The sequence below is a fragment of the Anser anser genome (genome assembly GCF_964211835.1).
Source record: "Anser anser genome assembly, chromosome: 19".
Taxonomy (NCBI): Eukaryota; Metazoa; Chordata; class Aves; order Anseriformes; family Anatidae; genus Anser; species Anser anser.
The window spans coordinates 9,500,192-9,520,955 of NC_139740.1; the positions used below are offsets into that span (position 1 = coordinate 9,500,192).

A 20,764-nucleotide genomic window follows, 5' to 3' on the forward strand; every position below is an offset into this window, starting at 1 on the left:
GTGTGGGGACAGTGAGTAGGTGGGCAGGGTACCAGGTGATCCACTGCTGTTCCACATATTTCTTAAGAAAGCCTACAGATTTCAGCTGCTGTAGACTTAGCCCATAGGGGTTGAAGTTTATGTTGAACTTAGCACAGAATATGCATTTTCATCTATTTTGCTGTTGAAATTTTGAATCAACTCTGGAAGGAGGTAAATATATATATGTGGATATGTTACAGTTACTAGGTCTTTGGTGCTAAGAAATCTAAGTATGTAACACCAGGGCATACATGATTTTCTTAATGCTTTTTTTTTTTTTTATGAAAAGGCCTTTTCAAATGCTACAGTGAAATCTTAAATCAGAAGATGAGAGTTCAATGCCAAAGTATTGTCATAATTTCATCTAAAAATAGCCACCAGAGGGCAGACGGTGTGTTCATAAAAGGTTTGTGTTGGGCCAGGGAGCTGAACTGGGCAGGACCCTATTAGTGCATCCTCTGGGTTCAGCGTCTGCAGTTCCCTTGTAAATGGATCTTGGGATGGATGGGGGAGAACAGGCCAGGGATTATATAAACAAGGAGCTGGAAGAGGGCAAGCACAGAGGCTGTGCAATAAGGCAGGGCTGTGCAACGCAGCAGCCTCCCAGCTGCTGGCGGGAGGCCAGGAGATACGTGACTGAGCATCAGGTCAGAGAGCAGACCCACAGGACAGCCTGTTCAGACAAGATTACTTGCAAACAGCTCAAGGAGACTGTTAGTGTTAGCCGAGGTGCCAGAACGTTATGGGTACTCTGAAGATGGAGGCTGAAGGAACTATCTCCTCTCAGCGTTGTAGGGTGATGCTATCACACTTTTGTGGGATTCTAATATACTGCCAATGCTGTTTCTAATCTGGTCATGCCTGATGTCCCTGTTAACACATACATACAAAGAGTATGTTCCCAGAATAATTCGGAAGCTTCTGACTGCTGGCAAACATAATTCAATCTAGCAACTGAATCATACGATCGAATTTGTTCTCAATGTGCCAGTAAAAAAATTGACGCGGGCTATTGGCAAAGAGTGGACACTTCCTCTTGATGTAAGACAGGATCTGTAATAGTGCTGCAATGCTGTCATCAGTGCTTGAAAATGGAAATGCACCACCTCACATAAAGCCAACAGGACCAACTGAGCTGTGGACACCAGGTCTGTGATCAAGGTTAGATCAAATAGCTGCCCCAAGGAGAACCCTCTATTATTTCCACCTAAGAACTCCACAAGTTATGACTGCAAAGCTGTTTAGCACAGCAGTAATCCTTCCTGAACCCTTCCTTAGCTAACTGTTTTCTTAAGCTGTGGGTGTGTATGCGTGCCTCATGCTAGTGTCAGTCAGAGCACTACAGAAAAATGCTGCTCATCTGACCAGTACTGGTAGGTGGCACGAGTTTGTAAGGCAGTAACTGTGTGATGCTTTCTTTGCTTGCAGCGACTTATTTCAGTTTGTGAAAACTGACAGTAGCAAACATTAGGTATGTGAGAAATATAGCAGTGCACAAGCATCATCCAATCTGCAAGGTAACTGTTCCACATTGAAAAGCACCACAGCAGTACCACCATGTTTTAGCAAAGCAGTGGAGAGACCACTCAGAGGTCTGTTGCCCAGAATGCAAAATTGTAAAGCCACTCACAGGCACAAAAACTATAATCTACTTCTCAGAGTGTCACAGGGAGAACAGACGACCTGTAGCTCTAGAATGCTCCCGACAGCCTATTTCTCTCTGCCAGAGACTGTAACAGCTCAGAAAGAATGAGCATCAATTGCTTCCAGGGGAAGCATGTAAAGGATAATGTATGTTGCCTTTTTGGCAGCCAAGATTCACCAGAAGATAGTGCCTTGGAGGCTTTATTACTTGTGACCTTCACAGAGACCCGAATACATCTTATTTTCTGAATTATTCCAGCCTGTGGATACAGCATTTGATGGTCTTTCTAGCAGTATAAGAAAAATCATACCTTCCCTGAGAAAGAGGTTTAGGGGAAAGAAGTATTAAATGGTTACATCCAAGTGGGACAGAAAACTTATGGCTATGTACATGGAAAAGGCTGCAAAGGTGACTAATGTCAAAAGTACTTTCTAAGGGTTCTGAGCTCCTAAATCACTCCAAAATTCATTAAGAATATTATCAAATACGCTGGGTAATCAACAAAACATCATTTGCAGGCAAAAACTGTAGCCTCATAACCACTGAAAATGTAAGTTCAAGTTGACTTCTTTGTAACAGACTTGCTACCATTTTTAGAAATCAAAATACAAACTAATCCTGGAAATATGACCAACTGAACTAGTAATTCTGAAGTCTTGGCAACTATCAGATTGTAACCTTTCCTACCTGGTTTTCTTTTGGAAGCAAAAAAATTTGAGTGAAGTTGCCACTTGGTTTTTCAGTTTTATGTTGAATTAGTTGAATAAACATACTGAAATAAATGTTCTTTGTACCAACAGAGAAATTGCTCCTGTCTAACGATCATTTAGGACGATAAACTGGTTCCATATGGTTGGCCAGTGTCTATCAGTGCTCCAGTCTGGCCTTAACACTAGCAAAAAATACAGTACTCATTTTTAAACACAAGCTATATTAGCTGAATACATTTACTGTTAGTTGGCATGATTTTAGTTTGTACTTTCAGTGAAAATGAACACAAATTATTTATGAACTGAACATTTATTTTTGTATAACAGCCTTTTGTGCTTTAGATATATGGCAATGTGTTTTACTATTGTGCACTTCCAGTAGAAGTAATATTCAGAAGGCTTAGTAAGTACAGATTAGCCACCTTTAATGTTCTTACTTCTGTTTAAACTTGGTCTAACACAAAGCTACCAAAGCTAAGTCAGTAATCATAAATCCTATTACAATTGCCATGTACAAATACCCATTCACTACAGATGAAGTTTACTCTCAACAAGTTTTTCCAGCATCATCTGGCCAAATAAAGAAAAGTAAATACCAGGCTTACAATCAAAATTGTATTTCTTTCTGGTTCACTTCATTGAATTTCAGCACCGTCCCTGGCAGACGGGAAAGGGAATGGAGAGACTTGACAGGACAAACAGTTTTTCCTTTAGGAAAAGCTTTCTATGTTCATCTCACAACAATACATATAATTATTTTTCTGTCTGAGCTTTAAGAAGGGTATTTCAAGAATCAAAACAATACACTTCCTAGCCTGCTTTTCAAACAGCTGTAGTGGTGCACATTGAAATAAAATCCCTCTTGGTTTGCATTCAGCCTAGCGGAAGAGCAGCGGTAGGTTAGCAACCATGTTATGTGCAGTGACTGAACTTACTCCAGTACATTTGCATTTTTTCTTTAACAGAAAAGATTGAATATGTTACAAGGGAAATGGAGAGGAAAGTGCTTGTTTCCGGAATATTTTCTAAGTGGAAAGTTGAGCATGAATCGTAAAAATAAATAAAAACTAACCTCTTGGCTAGCATTAGGAACATTGTCTTCATAAAGTCCTACCTGAACAACTCAAAAGAACTTTGGCTACATAATTGTGGTACAAGAGAAACAGGGCAAAGTCTGAGTTTCCCAGCTAGGTAATTATCATTGGAAGCTTCATCTACATCAATAGTGATGCTTTTTCTTTGTTCTGCGCTATTAGCTGTTGTCAGTTAGGGCAGCTGATATATCTATTATGGTTCTGAAGAAAACCAGCAGAGCAATATAATGACAATTCCTGGAACACTTATCACTAGGCTACTACCTAATGTACAAGAGGAGAATTCATTTATTTTCTGTAGCATTAACTGTGGCCAATTTCATAGGAAAATAGTCTCTATACATCATTGCTTGGGACTTAGTCCAATGATTTGCTCCTCAGTCTTGAGATTAAACTTTTTGCTATCTTCACATTCAAATGTAAGATATTTCAATACCATAACAATGCTTGGTGTTCTTGTTAATCTACAGATTTGCTATGATTGTGGTTCTTGAGTAATAATCACGCTTTTGAAGCCTCAGTGTGACTTCAGTGGCAACACTTACTAAGTTTGAAGATTTTAACAGCTTCAAAAGGAAACAACTTGAGCACTGAGTATTTCCTAACAAGAAAGAAGTAGTAGCTAAAAACATTACTTGGTTTTGCAGAAAACAGTTTTAATCATGGTGATTCAAAATGGATGTCTTGCAATGTCTTGCAGTTTTTTGGTTTTGCTTTTGTTTTTTTTTTTTTTTTTTGTGGAAGAACATCTCATTTTAGACTATCTAAAGCACCTTCTCTCCTTTTGTGCATGTTTCAAAAAATTCTGATTAGTTCTTCAGCAAAACAGTCTTCAGTGTTGTTTGCTTCAGGAAAGCCATGGTTATCAGGTTATCTCAAATTATCTTTCTTTTCTGGGTGAAACTTTTTTTTGTTAAAATACAGTTAGTGTTTGTAGTTAAATACTTCCCTGAGCTATATAAACATTCTGAATACACATCACTTGCTAAAAGGTACTAAATTATCTACATTTAATTGCAAATTTATGCTCAATGTCTCTCACAATCTCTGAATTTCCCCTTTTTAAACTTCTGCTTCTTGGCATGTTTCTATGTTTGTTATGTAGCTTATAAAATCCAAGTGGACATAGCCTTTTAAGCAGAAGGGATATTTGCAAATGGCTGAGGAAAATACTGTATTTTTGTTCACACAGTTGGGCTTGCCCGTTTTTAGTTTCTCTTCCTTTAAAAACATACACTGCACTTGCAGGATGAAAAATTCCATAAACTGTAACCTCTGGGAATTTTCTTCTCTGATACCACCTGAAGTTTCCTGCTGCTATCATTGGTGGGAGGATTTTGTGATGCACTTTAAATCAAAAGTTCATATGAAATGCCTGGATAAAGCAGTTCAGATGGACTGCCTAGTGTACAAGTCTGCAGTAGCCATCACCAACCTGCCTGGGTATCCCTAAAGACGCCAGTGATTACAAAGCCTCCAGTTCTAGAAGATTCTTTGAAAAAGTAGAAAGCACAGTTTTTGCAGCACGAGGAAGTTTCATTAAGATCTCTTCTCCCTCAGGTGACACTTTCTCATAACTCTTTAAAAGTCTGGAAATGCTCTATAACTCATTGAGCAGATGAACCTCATTTTTTGCAAAAACAAATATTACTTAATAAAAGTAAAGCATAAAGCTCACATTTAAAACAGGTGTTAACAGTGTATTTTAAAACAAAACAAAACAATTTTGATGGACTCAAGCTTTCTCCCAGGAACTATTCATTATTTGCATGTTAGAGGTGTCTCCTTCACACATGCATTAATTGCCCACATAAAAGTAGTCACAAATTGTACTTCCTAGTACAATGCATGGTCCTTCTGTAACGGCCAATGAGAAAATCACCCAGTGAACACACTCAAACCTAGGAGGAGAAAATCTCTTCAGAGATCTGATTTGAACTCCATTAGACCACTGTCACAATGTGCTTTTGAGTAACATGTCATTAGGTTTAGGACAATTCCTGCAACTTGCCAGTCTTTATACAAAAACTTACTGAGATGCACAGGATATATTTACTTTACTTTTAAGCTGTATGTTCTATGTTTATTTTATTTCTATAGCCTCAGGTGCATCTAATTTTGATTGTAATAAACCATCTACTAGGCAGATTTTGATGAATTATATGGATGACAGACGAATGCAGATAGCTTGTCTGTTCTGTCTGCTCTCCTACTGAAAAATAAGTCTTTTAACTCAGCTATCTTTAAACATTTTTCTTTAATCTTAAGCAATATGTCCCAGGATGTTCTGTGGCTAATACTCTAGGAAAAAATTTTCAAGATGGAAGTGTTGAAACTTAACCACTTACCAGTCTGCACACACATCCTGCTATTTTGCTATGACTGAGGCTTAAATTGAAATTCCTGAGTTTGTCAGTAGTTATTAATTTTTTTCCTAGGTTCTCGTTATCATTTGTACATTAGCATTTCTAAATTACAAAGAAATTTGGTTAAATTTTGCCTTATCAAATTTCACAGAACCTCAATTTGGCAATGACCAATCTGGCTGCTAGCTGTACAGGAGCAGGTGGCACTAGGTACAATAAATAGATTTAAGATTCAGTATGCTGCTTTTCACCCCTTAAAAACCAGATAACGTTTCAGGCTTAGGCTCAACATCAAGCTAGCTGTAAAATTAAGGATGCTTCCCTGAATATGGTAAAAGTGCCTTAGAGTCAAATACCTGCCACAGCTCTTAAGAAAGCAAAATGTTCAAAACCACAAGCATGTTTCTAATTACCAGTGTTGCCTTTTGCCTTGACTTTTCCAGAAGGAGAATAAATTGTGATGCCAATTTGGGGGGTATTTCCCATTTTGTATCTCTGAATCTGTCTCTCTCTGAATTCGGGCAACTGCAGAAACTAGGTAGGCTTGTTCAAGTTTTTTCATTACCAGACTGATCCATCCCCCCTTAAATGCTGACAAAATCTGTCATTTTCATCTGCCTGTTACTTACTGTACACATATTGCTAGTTGAAATTATCGGTAAAACCGGCTCGCAGCTTATCTGTTAACACTTGCATGCAAACCTGTCAGTTCTTCACATTAAGATACATTTACTCTTTTCAAAACACATTCAAGCTGACTACTAATTCTTCAGTCCTTGACTTCATAGGCAGTATAAACTTTTAAATGGTAATTGAGTCATCTTTTGATGAGCTGAAAGGGAGAGCAAAGTATGATGTTGCCAACAGCACACTGTTGTTTGCTCAGCAGTAAAGTTTATGGAGTACTGCTTTATTCAGACAAATTATTAGGTTCAGTACAGGTGGTAGGTGGATGACACACAGTCATGATGTACAGAAAATCCATACCCATTATCTAGCAGCAGCATCTAGCCTTGGGATCTGTGAATTTACAGCTGACTTAGGAGCTACGACCAACAGTGACACTCAGCGTGCAGTCTGTGCCCCTCCCCGTGGAGGGCATAAAACTCACCAGTACAAAAGGTTGGCAGGAGGATCTACTTTTTGTGATAATTACTAAAATTGAGATTGTCTACTGTTTTTTTACGTTACTATTTAGAGTACAGATGGGAGAATGGGGGGGTTTCTGTATGTCCTTCCACATCATGCACCATATTCTTTTGCTGCAGGGAGTTTTATGAACTTCTTATTCTTTAGTTTTTAAACTGTCTAGATCATTCATAATTACATAGCAGTGTATTTGTTGCCAGCTTTTATATCATTGGCAAATATAACCACTACCAAAAAAGCATCCTGCTGCAATCCATTCATAACCAAGTTTTCTCTTTCCATCTTGAAATACTACTTGCATTGGCACATTTCATTCTGTTCTCAAATTCTGAACAGTAACACTGTATTTTGATTTTTTTTCTGATCAATCTTTTACTTTGAATGTCACCAAAAGTGTCTGAAACTTAGAACCATTTTCTAATTCAGTTTCTCCTTCCTCTGTTGACTTTAGTGCTTAAAACATCTTAAAGCCTAAGCGCCTCTTAGTCTAGACCAGATTTTGTGTAGACACTATACTTTTTCCTTCAAATGATAATTGTTTCTTATACTTTAAATAGAAGGTAAAAGGGTCAAGTATGATTTAACATCAGCAGATTCGAATGTTTTTCCAAAGTGGATGTTGTTTTTTAATGCTCATTTAAGAGTTTAACATTTATTACCTGTGAGGTGTTTGCAATGTCATCACCTGAAAATCTGCTCCCTTTTAAAGGTTTTTCTGATATTGGAGCAGGAAATACTTGCTGCAAACTTAAGCATTCTTCTCTGTTAAAATTCCTATCAAACGCATGGTATAGAAGACAACACTAACTTTATGAAAAAGATTCTAAGCTTCCGAGGCTCTGATTAAATAGAATCGTACTGACTATTGAAAAGGATTTGGTTCTCCATTACTTTCTCAGTTTTTAAAATATATCCAACTTAGCATTAACCATCCAACATTTTTGGATGAATTGCCAAATCCTCAGACGGCAGTACTTGGTGAACATATAGCATAAATAGCATTCGTCCTTATTTGGTACTTAATACATTTGGGTTTTCTGTTCATCTGAGAGAAGTCTGGTTGCTGTCTCTTGTTCTTATGTATTGTGCTGCACTTTATAATCTTCTTATCCTCAACAGACTTGATGCCAAAATCAGTGTTAGAGCTCCCAACAGAATGACACCTCTTCGAATTCAGCCTTGTCTGATATTTCACCTCAAATCGAGGAACTGAATGGTTATGGCACCTTTTCTTTACTTGGATTTCACACACTCCAGATGACAGGAATTACATTCAAAAGGCAAAGCAAAGGATTAGAATCTATTTTTGCAGAATCTGTTCAAGTATGACTTGCACATGCCTCTGTCCTGCAAAACATGTTTCTGAATGATCTATAGTTCTAAATTCCTTTTAAACAAAATTTCCCCAAAACTTGCGCTGTGGGCTCCTCACACTGTCAGGTAGGCCCCTGTTGTAGGCAATAATATATTTTTCTGACATCTTCATTTCTTTCCTTCTGTTAAGATTAAAAAGAAATATAAAAAATGCATGCCTTTCTGTAGTTTTTTCTATAATGTCATTTATCTTATTCTGATTCTCCTGACAGTTTGTAATGCTTCCAGAGCTTACATTTCAAAGAACTTTTCAGCAATTCAATCTCCTTTTGGGTGCCGTGATCCGGCCTTAATTCACCCAGATGAAACATGGCCAAGGATTTTGAGGAGCAGCAGAGATTTATTTCAGTACAGTTAAAGGTGGAATAAGCATCAGGCTGCCTCCACCTTCAGCAGTTCTGTAAGGTTTGGCTTAGTGCTTCTGAAGTTTCCTAAATGAGGTTGGCCACAGGTTGCATTGAATGTGATATATCCCCCCAAAACTTGTTTTCTCAGCATCTAATGGGGCAGCCGTATCAGCTTCGTAAGAATCAAATTCAGTAATGGCAGAGGAGAAAGTATTTTGGAAACCTTGTCTCTTTTCTCTTCCTGGGGTGAAAGTGCATGGAGTACTAGCAGCAGCAAATGGCACAGTTAGGGTTAAGTTGTTGTAACTGAGGATGAGATCCTTGCTATGTCTACAAAAGTAGACAGCAATAGAAATGTTCTTTAGAACAGAAGAAGAAATCAGCAATCTATTTTTTGTGACTAACAGAAATCCCTTTATGGCAGCCTATGCAACAAATTAAAGTTGATATTTAAAATTATTATTTAAATATATATAATAATAAAATATATAATAAAAATATATAATAAATTATTTAAAAATTATGCACTGAAAGCACATGGAAACACCATTTATAGTTGCTGCTCAAAAACCTGGATGATCCTAAAAACATCATCAAGAAAGTGGTAAGAAATTTAACTTATTCTACCATTGTACACTAATTAAACTGTTTAGTGCAGAGATCAGCATAAATAAGGAATTAGCAAACAATGATGAGCATAGGATGATTTGTAATATCAGTACATTGATGCACTGGGCTCAGATACTGTAATTTGATTGGCAGTGCTTTATTAAGTTTTGGCAGCATTTAAGTAGACTGGGAGTGCTGTTATGAAGCTCAAGCACATTAATCCAAGCTCCAGCTCTCATTAATACTGATGAGTGAAGGCAGTTAATTGAATTATGTATGAAGTGCCGCTGATTAAATAATATTTCACTCCTTGCTATAGAATTAACTCTGCTTTATTAACAGCCACTGTTGTCTCTCATAGTGAATGTCAGAGGGACCTTTTCTCAACCATCCGCTTTCATTTTTTTAGCCATCTGTTCAGGTTGCTTATGTGTTTTAATCTTTTCCTATCATATTCTACTTGTACTTGCCTTTGAAAGAACTATTTGAGATTTCCAGAAGTGTTGGTATGATACTGGAATTCTTTTATTCCCTTATAGAAAAGGTTTAGATTAAATTTTTCAATTCATTTGTTCTCATTGACAATAGAAAAGGATTCTACAGATTGTAGAAACATTTTTGATGCTATCTTATGAATGAAATATAACAGTAACTGAATATTTGTTTTGCTATGTTGTTGATTTCACCTTTTTATTTTTTCTGCTTTGAAGTATTACATATAGAACCAGGGACACACTGTTGATGAGGGAGAGAAGGGAAAAGTCCATACACAGAATTTGAAGTCACAAAGAAATTGCAAAGCAGGGCTTCAGAAAATAAACTAATATCCTCTTAGGAACTCTTCTGAACAACTACAAGAATTACTGTCTTCACCAGTTGGCAGATGTTTACAATTAATCTCAATGGAAAGACACCTGAAAGAGATCTCAGCTATTTAGCTGTTCAAAGACAACATGGCAAAACCTAATTAGGAAAGTGGCAATGGCTTATAAACAACAATAAAAGCCTCAACATTGTCAAGACACAGGAGTTACTCCTGGGCTATACTGTCAGAAGGCCAGATCATGGTCTTCTTTCAGCTTTGCAAAGAGATATTATGAGTTGGCAAAACATCTGAAATGATATTAACTTAAACTGTGTACTAACATGTACATTAAAGAATACAGAAAGATATATGCAAAATGCTGAAAGTAATAGCTTCTAGTTAAAAATAAGTGTTTTTAAAATATGCAATGTTGGAGGTCTGATAGAGAACTATTTTATTTTCAAAGCAAAAGATGCATACCTTTTCCATGATCAGCCTCATTCTAAGACAAATCTTTCATGTGATTGTCCTATTCCTGGACCTATGTAGAAGGTTTTCAGTGAAACAAAATGGAATACTGTAGTGCACAAGTGATGGTAACAGAACACAGAAAATTAGTGTTCTAGTGTATCAAAACACACGTGCAATGTTTTCACTATTTTATATTACTTTGTATTCCGTTCATTTCTTAAAGACAATTGAGGAACAGTCTTTTTAATGTGTATTTGTAGAATAGAATGCCTGATGCTAGTCCTTTTTTATAGATGTATTAGTGTTTTGGTTTTTTAATTCCAGTGCTTACACTTGTATGTCCCCAGAAATACAGAAATACAATTTTTCTAATTAAATTAAGTGGATGTTATAACCAGGAACCAAGATGGAAATGCTTATAAGATATTGTTTAATGAAAGTAAATCAGATATTTCTTAATTCAAACTGCAAGAATACCAACAATTAGGATCAGAGGGTACAACAAGGCCTCTAATTAAGGTTATTCACTGCTTTGACACAGTTTTCCCTTGGTACTCTAATTATGATGTACTAAAAGAAAATTTCAAGAATACAAATACTGCCACTGAAACCCTGTTTCATGAAACAAGCTTGTATTTTGATATTGAGATGTCTTTTCCAAAAGAGCTAAGTGATGTGCATGTACAGTTATGAATAATGGAATTGGTCTGTGGATGGTGCACTGAACTCAGAACCAGAAAATCTGGGTTCCTTTCTACTCATCTATGAAGTCTTGTATAATCTGTATGATAGATGTATATAACTGACATGCTAGTTTGAAGCAAGTCCTTTCTCATGTGGGGATAATAGTCTGTGTTACAACAGCTAGGAATATTCAATGGAAGGAGACAAAAACAGTTAAATCAGGGCTAAGGGTGAGATTTCTCTTAATTCACCAAGCAACTCAGATATGACATATGTGAGTCTTTCAAAAAAGAGGCATAGCCATAATGCTAGCTACTTGCCAAAGAGGACTAATCTTCTATCTTCTACTGAAATATGATGGTGCCATAGCCAGACTAAAAAGTGAAAAATTCCACTTTCACAATGCTATGAAAAACAAAGTATCTTAATCAGCAGACAACAGGAGGTCCCCCTCCTAAACCATAGATGATTTCTGTATTTAAAGGATGGATCCAAGGAACTGAGTGCAAGGACCAAAGGCCCTATTAAAACTAGAGCTAGAAAATTTGTTTTTCAACTTAGAATCTGAGTCACTTTGCCACTGTAAAGTTTGTCTTTTACTTTGGTAGATATATTTGGGAGAAGAAAGTTTCTTAAAAAAAAGAGACTGGATGATGAAATAACTTTACCTTGGAGAGTGCAATCCCTATTGTTTGGGGATGAGGACTTCCAACACCAAGAACTATTGGCTAAACCCATGCTAAAAAGGAAAAAAATGGTTACCTACAGAGGCTGGAAGCATGCATGCCCATAGAAAGTCCAGATGTAATTTTCAACCGCCTATGAAAATATTGATTTTGGAGTCACAGACTGAGGAACGGATGAGGAGGAGGCAGATAGCCATCTGTGGAGGAAGCTTTGCTTGCTTCTCCTAGGTTCCAAAGATCATGAAGTGCTGTTGAGGCTGCCAGCTGGGCTGTTGCCATGAGGCTTCTCTGTTCCCTTAAATAATCTCTGGGAAGTTTGCCTGTGAAGTCATAGCATACATCCCAAAACAAGTACCACTTGATGTATCTTCACTATGAAAGCCTGCTGAGAAGCAGGTTTTCTTTCCAAAGATGTTCAGACTTTAGGTCTTCTATTGCCTGATACTGTTGGGGGCAGAGCAGTGTCTAGGGAGTTGTCAGTAGTACTGTAGGTCTTAACACCTGGTGTTTTTTCTTTGATCATTTTGGATTGCCGATCAGGATCACTTCCACATGTTTCTCCACTAGAGGGAAATGGAACCCTCTTCATTCTTGAAAAGAACCGAATATTGAGGTTTTCTGCTCTTATGGGCACATTTAATAATTAATCTCATTGAACTAACCAGATACGAACTTTTTCATAACTAAGCTGCATGTTTTCTCCTTTCTGTTCTTTAAAGAACGTTGCTCAAAAGTCTTATTAGCATAAACCAGCAGAGGACCTGGTATAAGCGACAAGGCTTTAACCAGTTGATTAGCTGCAATATCTACAAAGTTGATTAGCTGATTAACATCAGTTGCTTAGCTGATTAGCTTCAGTATCTACAAATTAGTTTCGACAGTACGCTAGTCAGTAGCAGAAGGGCAAGAAGCCACACACTAAGAACTGTACTGTCTTGTGATGAGGCCATGACAGTGCAAAAACACTGCTGATAATTTTGACATCACTGTGATCATATATACAGGCTTCTATCAGGGGTAGCTTAAATATTGCGACATACCTTAAGTACTTCCAATACTGTCTTTTGCTACTGAATGGCAATACCATGTAGAGCAGAGAAACGAAAGGGTATCTGAAAACCTCAAATACAAGAAGATAGCTGGTTCAAATATAAGTTCAAAACATAATTCTTTTGGTCAAAGATGCTTTGGGATGCTTTCAAAACAGGGAACCAACCTATTTTAATAAAGCATTTATGATCAGCTTGAAAATGGAGATTAGAATGGGAGCTACATACTAGTCTAACATATTTATATATTATGCCCACCTAAAAACAAGAGGATAGTCATTTTTACTCATCTATTTTTACTTCTATATCTCATTACTATTATTTTGGCTGTGGTAGAATCCAAAAGCAATTCTCCAAAAACAGATTATTCCCCACACCTGTTATGCCAGGGCAAATCTGAGGTAAAAAACTGAGAAGAGACTTAGTCCCACAGCCTCTAAATTTAGAACAAGAAATACCTACAGAACATGGTGAACTCAGTAGGTGATTCATTTCCTGTAAAAGATGATTCCTAAAAGCTCAAGTATCTCCAGAAGGTCACTCCCACCTTCAGAAAACATACACAACAACTTATTTTTAGACTTCTGTAGAAATGCCTTGCCCACACAGTAAATTGGACATATGTTCTTGGATTTAGCTGCCAGTTTTGTTAAATTCTGGGCCTACTGTTTTTACTAAATAAAATTCCCATTTATTTCAGTCAAAGCAAAACCCCATTTTGCATAAAACTATTGCTCATGGACCTAGCAGTCAGAGCGAAGTCTGCTGTTGACGTTCTTATACTTCATGGTGGGTTGTTGGTCCTCCTACAAGCCCATTCCTAACTTTAGATAGTGCAGCTGGAAAGGATGTTGGATTAAGTGTATGCTAACTTGCATTGCTAAATCAAAATGAAAGTGGTTAAGTCTCTTCCTTTTGCTTTCATTTGCACAATATGGATATGCAGTTTCTGTAACCAAAATGTTACAAGAAAATCCTCCCTTTTCTGATTAGCCCTGTTAGCTCTCCATTGTGTCTGCACAGGAGTACTGCAATAGTGGTTAGTTTATAAACGTGGGATATAAATACCCAAATTCCTACGATCTTTTATCAAATGAATTGCAGTAGTAGATTCAATGCTAGTCTATTTCAATGTCTCTCCCTGGAAATCTTGTCTACTACAAAATCCCAGAGAAGATAGTCTTTAAAAATTAGTGTACTTCATCTTTGATCATTATGATTTTTTCTTCCTCATTTATTATCATTTTTTTAAAATTCATCTGTTATTGTCAGTTTCCCCTCAAAGTCTCTCAAGTTCACTATTTACAGAACACTTGCATTTATACTCTTAATTCAGTGGGCCCTCCTTTAAACATCACCAAATGGATTTTCTGTTGTTAAAAACATATGGAGTAATTTGATTTCAACTGAGTGAAAGAATTTTTTGCTCAACTGTTTCCAATGATAGAATATTGTAATTTCATCCATTACTTCTAAACCAGATTCATAAATTGACAGCAACTGACATGCGTATTTGATCTCTGCTCTCATTAGAAACGTACAAAAGTTCTTACAGTGTTCACCTTAAAGTTGGCATGTACTTTTGTATATGAATGTGAAATCGGGCTGGTTTGTCATTTGAAGGTTCAACAATCTATGTTTGAAATTTAAAATCAGTCCAAATCCTGAATTACAACTATTGCTGAAGACATTGTTTTGGATACAGTGCTCTAAATTGTTCACAAATGGCAGTGTACAAGCTATCCTTAAAATAGTAGGAGCATTTTGAAGGTACATGAAGGTAACTATGGTTGTGCATCACACAGTCTGGTACCTGAGAGCAATGAAACTGGAGGAAAAAAAATAAATCTGGAGTAAGAATTCTTTGGAAATAATGAAAAACAGGTAGACTAAAAGCTCTGGACAGGCGTCAGAAGTTTCCAATATGGACCTCTCTTTTTACATCTGCAAATAAGATAATAGGCTTTTGCCAACTATTGTTTGGCTGACATTAATGTAGAATTAAATACTCATCGCATTATCATATCATATACTGATTTCCTGTGGCTTATTTATAGAAAACAAAATTTTAAAAGCCCAAATCATTTCAGGAAAATATTCCCTGAAAATGTAAAACAACGACAACAAAAAATTGCATAGATATGGTGACTGATTCTTGATGGGACAGAGATGGGAAAAGTTGTGCATCTCAGTAGTTGTTCCAATTCTTAAAAGAAATAAAACCATGATAATTTATTTGTGCATCTTCATGCAAAGATGCCACCTAGCATTCAAGGAGCAATTTATTCATCTCCACATAAAATTCCACAGAACTAACCCTCATATTATAGTATAATTTACATCTGCTGTTCAACTACTGGATTAATTTCTGTCATAGAAGTGTTTTCTGCTGTTGTTACACAGCTGTAGATCTTGTATAAGGAATGCTACAGATAAATGTTGTATGTGTCAAGCACCTCAGTGATAAATGTTAGAAATGTTTTGAATTATATACATATATGCACCTATATACATGCACACACACTGCAGAGCCACATAGTAGAGTAATTCTGAGATGGAACTTGAAAAACGCACCTAATTATCAGCATGAATAGAACAATTAATTTAAGCTGTTAAAAGTTTAGTGGAATTTAATATTGTGATCATCTCCTTTGGCTTGCACTAAGCACTGGCTGGTTGGAGGTTTTGGCTGTTTAAGAGGAAGAAAATACAAAAAGCAGAAATTGATCATTTCTTAGTGCAATGCCTAAGAATACAGCTATTTCTACTTATTCATTGGACTGGGCAGGTTTGTGAGCACCACCAGCTAGCTAATGTCTCTGCTGAAGCAACAGGCACTAACAGAGGTTCTCAGGATAAAAAGTCTAGCTGAGCTCATGGTAAGGTTAGACTAAAATTTGATCATTTTTGTTAAGCTTGATAGTGAATTTAGACTCCAGTCAATTAATAGATTTGGGTGTTAGCTCAGGCAGCCAGTGAGCAGATGTAAATATATTTGGGATTATGTCCATTCACAATATGACATTTTCTATCTATTTAACAGTTACTTGCATGCGAAATATGTCAGGAGAGAATGTAAAATAACATGGCATTGTGAGATTGTCTTAACTCCAAATGGCTATGGGTATAGTGTTATCTTGGGGTCACTGAAAATATCTGTCAGGAAGCAAGGAGGACAGTTAGGGAGTCAAAATGTACCAAATCCAGAGATTCTGTGAATAAGGACACTTGAATCTAGTCCTATTTCTTACAGTTTTGCTGTAAAAGGAAAGTGCTTTGCTAAAATACAAATTTGTCTGCATGTTTAACACTGCGATATGGGGGACTTCTAGAAGTCACATTCAGTAAAAACTCCTTATAATCATAGAAGAATATATGCTGGGCTAGACAGCCTAATGCACTGTTTCTGACAGCGGACTCTGGATATAAAAGCAAATACATCAAGCCACAGAACAGGCTATTTGGAGGGAAGTGGAGCTTTCCTTTACGGACACAAAGACAGAAGTTCTTATGCTATTCCTTTTGTACAGAAAAGTATGACTAAAACTTTCATTTACTGTCTCTATACTGGGACAGCAAATGGCAGGGTTTTTGACAACTGTTCTATTTATAAAAGTGCTAGGATCATTCAGAACGCAAAGAACAACCCAGTAACCCTTTTTACACCTCAATCCCTCAAAAACAGTGTTTGCAGACAGGTCATGTTGCAAGATTTAGCATGCTATTTCTCTGCAAAGGCAAATGTAACACAGAGGGTAACATTCTGTAGTTTAATGCAGTTTAGGAAATGTGACTGTAGGTGTTGTGATTGGTAAGCAAAAATACATCTATTAAATGGCTTTGAAAATATTTCCTTATTAAAGCCAGCTAACATTATTCCAACAGCTTTATGTTTAGGAGCCTGCAACTAAGAATCCCCCTTTCTCCAATTATGAACAGCACGCTCCACAAAATTCTTGCTGTAAATATATGGCCCAGCAACAGTAGTATGTATTAAGTAGTGGAACGTGTCTTTATGTACATTATGCATGAAAACCGATGCAAGCTCATGTTGCAGAACAGGGTCAAGCAGCAAATTGAAAATTAAATGCCAGTACTCAGTAACAGCTTCCTGAAGGGTGCATTAGGAACAGTTTACCAGAAATCTTCCCAGAAGGAGTCAAGAAACAAGAATACCTTTCACTTGCACCTATTTCTTCTGCCTTTACTGCCGCCTAGCAGTCATTTAATTTTCTCTGTATTTCCATTTAATATGTGGCAGGGTTTTAGGGGTAGGGGTTTAACTTAAACTTCAGTTATTCACACGAGTCAACCCCTACAAGAATAAAGAACAGTCTTCCAGGGACTAAATTTTCACTTAAAGATGATTTAGATACTTTGAAACTCTGCAGTGAGAATTACGACGGTCTTCAGGCACTGAATGATCCAGTAGGTGCCTACTGGGATCATCTTATCTTCTTCCCTAAGAAAGTTGGATGCTAAATTCCCAGAGCCTTTGAGAGACTGTGCATCTTACCTACTTAGCTCCTTTCCCTTGTCCAGTTGTTTGCATTTTAAACCATTTAAATAGAGTTTCTCAATCTGGCCATCAATCTTAAAAAGCCACTGGGACTTAGATTGCTAAACAACTTCTGAAACTGAAAACTGTTAGACAAAATTATCCTGTGTTTTAATCTGGACTTTCTAAATCAAGAAGTGTTGCTTATGAAACTGAGTAACTTTTCAGTATTTTAATATTCATGTTCTGGAGCTTCTTCATGTCTTTATCTTTGCAATCTAGTAGTGATTTAGGTAGAGTTTTGATGCAAAACCCACACAAATGTAAAGTGCTTATTATGTTTAATGGATACAAATAACCATAAATACTCATGACGTGATGTAACAACCTGGGAGCATTTCTGTTATCTTCAATAAATACTTGTAGCCCTATATGCCTGCTTAACTGTGTATTGGTGCCTGCCTGAATGTACTAATAATTCAAATAAGGCTTTAAGAAGAGTAGTTACAGAGTCAGCAACAAAGGAGAAACAATGGTAAGGCAGGCAGAAACCTGAGCATCAGTAGTACAAGCAAAAAGCCCTATCTCTTTCATTTCAATGCAATTTTGCCACTTTAATCGCTACTTTCCCTTTGGTCCTTTCCAGAATTCCAACACTGTGTTACATTGAGTTAGATGTGTAGGAAGAGAGTCATGTCTCTGCTCACAATTCGCATCTCATTTCACATCTCAGTAAATGTATCTTCATTTTTTATCTTTTTGGCCTCTTAACTATTATTTTACTTAAACTACGCATAGGAGTTTTATGAAAAATACTGTAAAACAAGTTGGGATACAATGTTTAAAAGTCTATCTAAAAACAAATTTGCACTGGATGGCATTCTTAATTTGGAAGCTATATCTAAGCAATTGCCAGAATAATGTGACTGCGGCCTGAGCCAGAGCCTGTTCAAGTCAAGTGGAAGACTTCCACTGATTTCACCAGGCTCTGGGGTAAGGCACCGTCTTCTTACCATTAAACTCTAGAATTAAAAAGCCACAAGTCCAGCCTCAAAGCAATATGCCCATAAACATGAAATTACAATGAGCAATAAAATCTTGAGAGATTAGTTTCTCTATTACTTTAATTTATACTCTTGTTAACCAATTTAAAATGCACATTAAAGTACCAGGTAATTCTAAAGATGTCAGTATCTGGATAATAGAGCCTGGTGAGGCCATGCAATGTAAGTGTTCCAGCCAAATCCTATTAAACTTCAGTCATTTATTTCCTCTTTATTTTAAGAAAGCCTAATTTAAAAGTAGGAAGAGAGCCATTTGAAGATGCTTAACTACTAGACAGGCAAAGCTAAATGGAATCAGAACTCGCTCCTGGGAAATGGCCCAACATGCAATAGTGAATGGGTATTCTGTAGGCATGGCCTACATAGTCTTGGTTGAAAATACAGCTCAGAAAGCTTAACTACATCATCCGGGATGCTTTCTTCTACATTATATGCTATATCCTGTGATTCATACAGAACAGCTAAATTCCACTGTTCTAAATTGGGACTAAAGCTGGGAATTAGCCATCCGTCATATCTGCATGTTGTAGAAACGCAGCTGGCTCATGACAGAGCCTTAACTACATCTGAGCATCCTATTCACCCTATATGGTTAGTGCTCCTGTACCAGTAGAGTGATCCCAGGTACAAAGGTTTATTCCTTCCATTCAGCCTCTCCTTCCCATGAGAAATAAAGGATACAGTATTAAAATGTGATATCCTGAAAATGTTTACACTGCAATTGCATTAATAATGTACACTAGAAAAAAAAGAGGTGGATACCATACTGCACAGCTGTGTAAATAAGTTAATTTCACTCAAGGTAAAGAAGTTGGAGGGAGTTTTTTAAAACATAGCTATCATAAAATGAATACAGTCTTGTAAATATTGATGATTTTTAAAAGAACTCATTTCTGATGTCCTTATCAAAGGGATGGAGCACTTGACTCAATAAGCAAATCCCACTGGTTTCAGTGGAAACTATTTTCAGACAAAAGTAATAACGCAATTTTCAAAACTAGCAGTGGCTGGCTTTTGTACAGACCACTGTGGCAAAGACTTGCTTTCCAATATTATAGTGTTTTTTTTTTTAAATAATACCTGGATTCCAGAGACATTATTGAAATAAATACAACATAAAGTCTTCCTTGTAAGCAAAGAAGAAAACTTTCATCTCTTTACCATCTGATGATTTTTACTGAAGTACCAGTGTTTAAATGCTACTGCTTCTCAACTTTCAGGTTTTTGAATTGAAACATAGCAGCTGTGCAACTGGCTGTTGCTTGGCCTGCACCTTTCTTCCTCTTCCTTTCCACTAAAGCTATGCCATACTGTGAGATAATGCCAAAACTTAACTGTGAGTAATCATGTAACTTTCATCAACTCTATTAAAAAGAGTCTTTGAAATAAAAAATCTGCTAATGGGCATGAAGTAGGTATGCCAAATTCACAGTGCCAATCCTGTTGGCTACTGTTGCTTCTCTGTTGGGACAGCTGTACTGCTTCACTTTAGGCAGCCAAAAGGCACTGGTTTCTCCAAATGACCTGCAGGAACATGTTTTTTCTTTTCTAATCAACAGCATGGTGACCCTAGACAGACTAGCCTGATGATAACAGGCATCTCAAGTGGTTGGTTAGTTCTCCCAGAGCCTGCATTGTTACCTTGAACTCAGCTTATCTTTTCCGTTACCTACAACTCATTTAATATTTGTAAAATGACCTCTGTAAAGATCTCCATTTTCCACATAAATCCCCGTAACTGAAGCTCCTGGTTATTAAAGACATACAGAAAATAAGTTAAAGGGAGGTCATAAGATGGTCCTAAAAAAAAATATTTCTCCTTTGGGGGGCAACATCTATCAGCGATATGTTCTGGTGTCAAGTGAACGACTTCCAGCATGACCTGGTTATTTGCGTCACATATTTCAATATTTTTTCTCTTTCCACCAGATCCTGAAGGCTGTAGGCTGTGATGTTGTCTACATGCACTTGTGAATTATAGCAGTGCCATTTGCACAGCTGTAGTTAACGACCTGTCAGGTTTCCCATTATGATGTTACGCTGTTATTTTCAGGGTTTATGTCCTGACTATAAAGTTGGTGACTGCTTGGTCTGGAAACACTAATGCATTTTTGTACATTTTATAAATACAAAATGAAAAAGTGCCCTAATAAAAAATCACACTCTATTCAGAAAGCAAAAAGTGGCAATTC

At 36.9% G+C, this 20,764-nt stretch overlaps 1 protein-coding gene and 1 long non-coding RNA gene across 5 annotated transcripts in view; one reads left to right on the top strand and one right to left on the bottom strand.

Moving 5' to 3' along the window:
• CA10 (carbonic anhydrase 10) overlaps nt 1-20,764 on the bottom strand; it is a 202,014-nt gene that overhangs the window by 133,360 nt on the left and 47,890 nt on the right. The window lies entirely within an intron of this gene.
• LOC310884064 overlaps nt 1-20,764 on the top strand; it is a 33,235-nt gene that overhangs the window by 11,005 nt on the left and 1,466 nt on the right. The window contains exon 3 of one of the 2 annotated variants that reach the window (XR_014574010.1): nt 8,105-8,652. The exons of the other annotated variant lie outside the window; for it this stretch is intronic. This is a non-coding gene — a long non-coding RNA (uncharacterized lncRNA). Of the gene's footprint in view, nt 1-8,104; nt 8,653-20,764 lie in introns of those variants that run through there. 2 annotated transcript variants of the gene reach the window in all.